Source organism: Canis aureus, chromosome 21, assembly GCF_053574225.1.
Source record: "Canis aureus isolate CA01 chromosome 21, VMU_Caureus_v.1.0, whole genome shotgun sequence".
NCBI lineage: Eukaryota > Metazoa > Chordata > Mammalia > Carnivora > Canidae > Canis > Canis aureus.
Window position 1 is genome coordinate 9,946,659 of NC_135631.1, and position 8,667 is coordinate 9,955,325.

The window sequence follows — 8,667 nt, forward strand, 5'->3', positions numbered from 1 at the left end:
GTCCCCGTCCTCGTTCAGTCGGAGGGGGTGGGCTGTGCCTGGAGCACCGGGCACTGTGCCCCATCCCTACAGGGTACGTCTGTCATGATCCCGTGTTATGGACAGGAGGCCAAGGCCCATCCTCCCTGTCCCTTCGTTCGTGGACTGTCTGAGCCAGCGGCGCCGGAACGTGGCCCCCAGCACCCCGGCTGGGGGTTTACGGAGGAAGAATCAGGCCATTGTTCACAGGACACAGGGGCCACCTGCCCCCGCCCACTCTCCCTGCCCTCTGAGTCACTGCTCCAAAGAGAGGGGGCGTTGCAACCCCAGACCCGTTTGTCTGGCTGCCTGGGAGGGGCTGGGCGCCGCAGGGAAGCTGGCATCCCCCGGAGCAGGCAGGTATTGACCGCCAGCCACCGGCCCGGCCCTGGGAACAAGCCCAGCGGCCCTTCTGGCCGTGGGCAGAGGGTGGAGGGCTGCAGGGCTGATAACGTCTGTTCCGGGGCAGGCCGAGGCAGAGCAGGTTTTCCCAGCAGCGGAGGTAAGCTGGGACCTGGCCCCCACCCACCTGCGCACCCACCACTGCCAGGCTGTCCCCTGTGGCACCCCCTGGCCCGATGCTCTGCTGCAAGGACATCTCTGGGTGAACTGAGGCAAGATGGCCTGGGCCCCTTTCCAGGGGAAAAGCCAGGGCCCCCAAGAACAGCTGGCCCAGAGTGACCTCTTCCCAAGAGAGAAGCGAGCTGCGGCCAGCTGCCTGGAACATAGTCACTGGTCACATCTGGGGTGGAGCTGGATGCGGATGTTGGGGCCGTGCCCTCCACAGCATCAGCCTCCAGCTGCCGAGACACAAGTCACACCTTTGTTCCGTGGGACACTCAGAGGCCAAGAGTACTTAGGGGAAGCCACAGGCATTGCCCAGCTCTTCCTGACACTCACAAAGCTGCCACCGACAAACAAGCAACCCGTCCAACCCAACCCAGTAGACTTGGGGCAGACAGTACATCCGTCATGCCCATCCCAGCTCAACCAGCCTGCTCATGCCACACAACCCAGAACCCCGGCCCCAACTCATCCTGCCCAGGCCCCATGGCTCGATCCCACCCACCCAACCCAGGCCCGAGGCTCCATCCCATCCTGCCCAGGCTCCATGTCTCCATCTCACCCAGCCTGGCCCCCGTCGCCATACCCCATCCCTCCCAGGCCTCATGGTCCCATCCCACCCACCCACCCAGCACCCATGTCTCTATCTCACCCAGCCTGGCACCCATGACCCCATCCCACTCACCTAGCCTGGCCCCCATGGCCATATCCCATCCAGCCCAGGCCCCATGGCTCCATCCCACTCATCCATCCTGTCCCCATCCCACCCACCCAGCCTGGCCCCATGCTCCACCAACCCCACTCAGCCCCCATGGCCCACCTTCTCACAGCCCGGCTCCGTCTCCCCACATCCAGCCACCCCACCTGTCCCATCTCTAGCCCCTCAGCTCAGCCTTCCTCAGGGCATGCTTCCCCTTGCCCCGGGCTCCAACATGGCCACTCAGAGGCACCGGGCTCCAGGGTTCAGGCCTCTGCCCCTCCTCTTACCTGGTCCTTGGCCCTAGCTTTCATACATGTGCCCCTGCCCCCGCTCCCCCGTCCCCCGTCAGCCTACTCCCACGACCATCCCTCCCCAGCCTTGCCCTGACCTTGCCCCTTGTGCCGAAGGACCTCAGGGACGCCTCTACCTGCAGGTCCACCCCACCAGCAGCATTCACTCTCTGGGCCCCAAATAGAGCGACTTCTTGCTGTGATGTTCCCCATATTGACAAGTGACAACGTGGGGGGTGACAGGACCTCGCAGGGCAAAGGGGCATCCTGGGTTACCTGAGGGGGCCTCGTCCTTACTGGGTGGGGGGATGGGCAGGAGAGTGAGGGCAGAGGGAACAGGCTGGGCTGCGGGCTGTGAGGGCGGAGGAAGAGGCCAAGCCAAGGACTGTGGGTGCCTCCTGGGGACCCTGAGGCAGGAACTGGCCCTGCGACACTCCTGCTGGCCCCCAGAGCTGGAAGGGTACACTCGGCCACCCAATTAGTACTCGCTACAGCAGCCACAGGCCACCAACAGGCAGCTCTGTTTCTCCAGTGACTCATGTCACAGCCAAGCTGACATCCTTATTTTCAGGAGAAGCAGATGAGGAAACAACGAACGCCGCCCTCATCCTCTTCCTCACCTTCTGCATCCACCCTCCTAGTGTCTGACAGAGGATCCCTGACCCTGGGCCTGGCCAGGCCTGTCTCCCAGTGCCCCTCCCCCTAGAGAGCCCCCCAGCCACTGTCACAGTGCAGGCTGCCCAGGTCCCTCCTTCCCCAACACCCACTGCTCTAACCAGACCCTTGCCCAGAGCCTGCCCAAACCTCCCATCACCTCCACCCCTGCAGGGGGAGGGGACCTCCTCCCTGCACACCCAGCCCAGTTACCATCATCAGCCTGGCTCACAACCTACCTCAGGTGCACCCTCCCCAAGAAGGCTTGCCTGAACCCAGTTCTCCAGGAGACAAAACCAAGAGAGTGTGGACACACACAGATTTCATTCAAGGAACTGGCTCTCTGTCATGGGGGCCTGCAGGCTGGAGACCAGGGAAGAGCCCCATGTTGCTGCTGCAGACAGAAGGCCACCCGTAGGCAGAATGCTGGCCTTCTGGGGGGGCCTTACCCTGTGCATTGAGGGCCTTCAACTGATTGGGTGTGGCCCACCCACATGACATAGGGTGATCTAGTTTCCCAAGTCTCTGATTGGAAATGTGACTCTTCTCCAAAAAATGCCTTCGTGGAAACACATAGGATAATGCGGACTGAGGTGACACCAAGTTACCCCTCACACCATCCTGCCTAAAGCAGGCCTTCCCGGTCTCCTCCTCTGCCAACAGAGGCTCTCCAGGCTGCACTGACCGGCAAGCCCCGTGCAGGACAGAGGACACAGCAGCCCCTGGACGAGCTCTGTGCAGCTCCACCATACTGAACCCCAAACCCACATCCTCACTTGAAAGACTCAGACGGCCCACACCCAGGTCACCACCACAGCCCACCTGTGTCCCTGCGCCCCAGCACCCACCCCCACCCCAGGCCACAAGGCCCGTCCGGGAGCTGGGGTCCCACAGATGGAGTTCAACACATGCAACATCCCATCCTTCCGTGGGGTACCCGGCTTCTCCCCCCCGGAGAATCAGGGCCAGGGCAGCTCCGCCCTCCCGGGACCTGGCCAGAGCACATGGCTGCGTGCACACCGCCCTGTCATCCGCCTGATCCCACCTCACATGTGCTTCCCGCCTCCCCGAGCCACAGGGGCTTCTCTCCGTACCTGGGGCTTGCTGGGCTCAGTTTCATCTTAGGGTCGTGCACCTGCTGTTGTGTTCCCCAGCCCCCAGCCCACCTTTGTTCTGGGGCTGGCCCCTGCTCATCACCCAGCAATTGTCCTAAAGACAACCCCGCCTCACTCTAGAATGGTGGCCCCAGCTGTCACTTGGCCTGTGCCACAGCTTATAACTAGGCCATTTATTGCTGAAGGACTTGGTTCGGGTCTAGTTGCCCCAAGAAGGCAGGTCCACGTCTGTCTTGTTCACTCCCAGTGTGTAGCACAGTGGCTGGCACCCTCCAGGACAGTGGGTTTTGATAGGATAAAGAGCTTGCACCCATTCCAGGCTCAGGGACACTGCAAGCTCTGCATTGGGGCTGCTGAGGGAGGGCCTAGACCCGGGGGCTCCTGGGGGCCCCTAAGGGTCCCACGTGGCTGCCAGCCCCTCAGCCATCTCCCTGGGGCAGCCGTGATAGAGAAAGGCCAGACTCAGGGCTCAACTCTTGGAGCTGGAATGTATAGCCCAGAGGGCCTGTGAGACACTGGGACCTAACTGTGCCCAGGCACCCCTCCTCCTTCCACCTGTGCCCAGGTACCCCCCTTCCACCTGCACCTGGGCATCCCTACCCACCCTCCTTCCACCTGTGCCAGGGCATCCCCACCCACCCTTCTTCCACCTGCACCTGGGCATCCCTACCCACCCTCCTTCCACCTGTACCTGGGCATCCCCACCCCCACTCCTTCCACCTGTACCTGGACATCCCCACCCCCACTCCTTCTACCTGTGCCTGGGCACCCTTCCCCTGCCCTAACTGTGCCAGCCACTCCCACCCTCCCCCACCAGCTGTCCAAGGTCAGCTGACAAGAAGTTAATTCCCTCACAAGGCCTCTTGTGCAGCCCTAGCAGAACTAATAGCCTGGGCCTGTGGCTGGGGCCCCAGGGCACTGCACCCTCACCTTCCTTCTAAGGGCCGGAGTGGCCGGCTCTGAGGGCTGAGTGTGGGGTGACTCAGGCCCAGGAGGAGGGTGGGTCAGGACACTGGGGGTAGGCATGACTCAGCATCTCAGCTGCTCTCTTGCAGCCTCGTGGGAGGACCTGGTGAGAAACCTCTTCCTGCCTCATCTTCTCCCTGGGGTTCTGCCCTTTGGCACATCCCCCTCAGCTCTGGGGCTGTGCTCAGGGCCTGCAGACCCCCCTTCTCCCTCTGGGGTATCCAGGAAGCCACAGGTGCAGAGCGCCAGTGAGGAATGACAGGCACTTTGCAGCCTGCTTTGCACTGGGGGCTGTGAGGGTCTCGGAGACTCCCGGGGACACCCAGGCCTGGGGCAGGGGGGCCAGGGCAGAGAAGAGCCAGCAGGAGCCCCCGTCTGCCTCCCTCTTGAATGGATGGGTTCGGGGAAAGGGAGAGAAAGGCTTCAGGCGCAGTGCCCAGCAGTGTTTGCGGGGTTCGTGGCAGTGGGTGCGGAGGTAGTTCATTCATTCTCAAGGCTCTGAGCCTCCCCTGCGTGCACCTGCCACTAATCATTCATCCCTTCTATGGTCCTGGGGACAAGCTTCTCCAGACTCTAGGGAGCTTTCCTGTTGGGGCTTCTGTCAACAGCGCTGCATGTGCATTCTCGTCCCTGCCTCGGTGGCTGGGTGCATTTCAGTTGGGTGTGTGCCTAGAAGAGGTGCCAGTGGCCAAGGACAACCCGGGACCAGCGTTAGTGGACAGGCCACACGGTTTTCCATCCCTCGGACCGGCACGGGCCAACTGCTCTGTGTTCCTGACCACAGCTGGGGTTTTCCAGTGTCTCCACTACAGCCACCCCCACAGGCGTGCGGGGTGCGGACCCGGACTCGAATCTGCACATTGCTGACGGGAGTAGGGACAAGCACTGGTTCGTGGGTTTACTGACAGCCGGGTTTCCTCTGTGTGTGTGCGAAGTGCTGGTCAAGTCCCAGGGATTGTTTCCCTTTCTGTTGGGTTGTCCGCCGTCTTATAGGTTTGTAGTTGCCACATATGTGTAATGAGAATACGTGTGCTCGCTTCGGCAGCACATATGCTAAAAAAAGTAATGAGAATACGTTTTCTCTCACCATGACTTGCCTTTTCACTCTTAATTCGGTATTTTTTGAGGAACAGAAGTTATTCATTTTAATGCGGTCTAATTTATCCTTTTTCCCCTAAGAGAGATTGGTGCTTCTCTCTGTTAACAAACTTTAATTTCTAAAACAGGTTTATATTTACAGAACAATTGGCTGAGGGTAGAGTTCCCGTAAACCCATCCTTCATATGTTCATAATTTCCCCGCAACTAACGTTTCTCGTTGGTGGCTGTCAAAGTTGGCAAGCCAATATTGTTCTATTATTAACCAAAGTCCATCTCTGACATCAGGGTTCACTCCCTGCTCTGAATTTCAGGGGTTTGGACAAGTGTACAAAGTCCTGCATCCACCATGCACGTTCCACACAGTTTCCCTGCCCCGAAAACCTGTGCTCCTCCTATTCCACTCTCCCCCTTCCCTTCCTGAACCCCTGGCAACCAGGGATCTCGCTACTGTGTCCATAATTTTGCGTTTTCTGGGATGTCACAGAGTTAGAATCACACAGCACGTGGCTTCCTTCGATTAGGGAGATGCACCTAAGATGCCTCCGTGAACCTTCAGGGCTTCATGGCTCACTTCCTTTTTGTGCTGAATGGACCACAGTTCGTCCATCCACCTGCTGAAGGGCCTCTTGGCTGCTTCCACGTGTGGCGTTTATGATACAGCTTCTACAAGCATCCATGTGCGGGTTTGCGTGTGGACATGAGTCTTTGCCTCCTTCGGGTGAGTACCAAGGAGCGCGATGGCTGGATGGAATGTGCGTGGATGTTCAATACGTGCCCAGAGCAGCTGCACCATCCTGCGTCCCCACCAACAGTGGACATGACGGTCCCCGTTGCTTCACGTCTTCACCAGCAGTTCGGGCTGTCAAGGGCTGGATTCCGGCCCTAGCAGGTGTGTAGTGGGGTCTTGTAGTTTTGATGTGCATTTCCTACGTGGCATGAGCATCTTCTCGTGTGCTTCTTTGCCCTCTGCGTGTCTCTGGTGTGGTGCTCGTCCAGGCCATTGGCCCATTTTTTAGTGGACTGTTCATTTTCTTACTGTCTAGTTTTAAGAGATCCTCCAGTATTTTGGAAGTCAGTCCTTTACCAGAGGCGTGCCTTTTAAAAATGCACTTCCATCTGCAGGTTGTTTTGTTATCTTGACAGTGTCTCTTTCAAGTTTGGCACTTTTTTTGTGTTTTCTCCTTAACAAATACGCATCGGTTAAATTCATGATTCTGAGCTTGTGAAGACATTCCCCTTTGTCTTCTCTCTACAGCAGTTCCTCCCATTGGCGTTCAAGTCTCCGATCCACCTGGAAGGCTGTGTAGGGTGTGAAGGAGGGATCGACATCCTCCCGGCCTCCTGTCTGTTGATGGAGAAGATTGTTCTCCATGTGTGCGACTCCCCTGTTCTGGACGTCTACTTGTGACTGCAATGTCAATGCCACACTGTCTTTGTCATTGGGTCCTTACACCCAGCCTCTCCCTGAAAGTGCTCCCCTCAAGGTCAGATTGCTAAATCCAGTGGTTGGCATGCAGTCTCATCCTCCACCCAGTCCATGCAGAGCCTCCTCGAATTGCTCTTTGCCTGGCTTCCAGGCTCTCCTTTCTTGGTCTCTTCTGTCCGGAGTGGCTCAGGCTCAGTCTCTGTCGCCATTCCCTGTCGATTCCCCCTTCTCAAAGTTGAGAGGCTGCAGGCCCTCCTCATCTCTGTCTACACTCAGCTCTGGTTGCCCCCAACCACAACCCCCAGGTCCCAGAGCTGCTGCCTCTCCACAGTACCCCTTGCACATCTGACAGGCATGACCTCAACCTGACCCGCCCAAAACTGAGCTCCTGGTCTTCCTCCCAGATCCCCTCCCCCTGCATCACTTCCTGTCTCTGCCAGTAACAGGCCTTCCCTCAGATATTTTGCACAGACCTGGGTCAGTACTGACCCCTCTATCACAGACCACTGTCCAGTCCATCACAAAATCCTACTGGCCTGGCCTCAGAAATGCAGAATCTGGCGGCTTCTCACCGCCTCCTCAACCACCACCCTGACCCAAACAACATCCGCACTGGCCTAGGCACCTCAGCCTCCTGCTGTCCCCTGGCCACCCCTGCCCCTGCCCCTTCTCAGAACAGTGGGGTGATGCTGGTCCGGGCCCTCCTCTGTATCTGCTCAGGGCCCTGCAGGGTGGCCCCTCTGCCCCCGCCCAGCGTGCTCAGTCTGCCCTTGCCCAGTGAGTTGACCCATCACCTTTCATTGCAACCTGCTCCTCCTGTCCACTGTCTGCCTCTGATCCCCTGGCCTGTCCCCTGCATTTTCTTAGCACCCAGAGCAGTGCCTGGCACATGGCCGGTGTTGGACAGTTGTGTCGGGGAAAGACACAGGGGTACACAGAGTTCCAGGGGGGCTGACCCGCGAGGCGTTGGGAGTGGAAGTGAGAAATGGCTTCTAACCCATTCTCCTTCCCTGACTCACCCATGCCTACCCTACCCATCTGGGCCTTGGTTCTCCCTACTAGAGAGTCAAGGGTTAGGCTGGACATCCTCTGGCGGCCACCACTAGGAGCCAGAGACACCGGGCTCCTCACTGGATCCAGCTTTCTGGGACCCTCACACCTGCTGAACTGACTTAAGGAGCCCTGTTCCCAGCAGGTGTGCCCTGGGACCCCCGGTCAGTGGGCACTGGCATGCCCATAAGCCCTGTGGTTGTATTCTGGGCCCACTGCCCTTGGTCCAGCAGGGGTGGGTACCTCTTCCTGGCCTTGCACCACATTTGGCAGGGGCAGGGGACAGGGTGCTCTTTGGGATCTCTGCACCTCACTGAGGCTACAGGAATTCAGGGACCACAGGCCCCAGGCCAGAGCAGCTGTGTAATATGGGAACACGGCTTTGTCTGGTGCCAGCCAGTGGAGGCCCAGCACAGCCCACACCCCAGCCTATGCAGTCATGGCCTGTAGCACTGCCCACCGGGGAGGGAGCCCCGGGCTGCCCTTTGGGAGCAGCTGCAGGGCTGGGGGTAGCCTCTCCCACTCCCTTTCCACCCCAAGGCTCTCCTGGGTGTTGAAGAGGTAGGGAATCAGGGCAACCCTGAGAGCCTTGGGGGAAGGAGCACGGAAGCCAGCCAGGGACGCTGAGCACTGCTCGGGGCCAACAGCTTTGGAGAGGGCACAAGCCAGGGTCTAGGGGGCCCATGTGTCTCTCCCACACATCACTGTCCAGCAGCCACTTCATGCCAGGCCCTGCTCTGGGTGCTGGGGGGTCATGGGAACAGCACAGAAACGATGTCCTTGC

At 59.3% G+C, this 8,667-nt stretch overlaps 1 long non-coding RNA gene across 1 annotated transcript; it reads left to right on the top strand.

Moving 5' to 3' along the window:
- The first annotated feature begins 1,883 nt into the window (after nt 1–1,883).
- Nucleotides 1,884–7,292, top strand: LOC144292506 (uncharacterized). The gene is made up of 2 exons (XR_013359883.1): nt 1,884–6,296; nt 6,666–7,292. It is a non-coding gene; the product is annotated as an uncharacterized LOC144292506 (long non-coding RNA).
- The last annotated feature ends 1,375 nt before the right edge of the window (nt 7,293–8,667 follow it).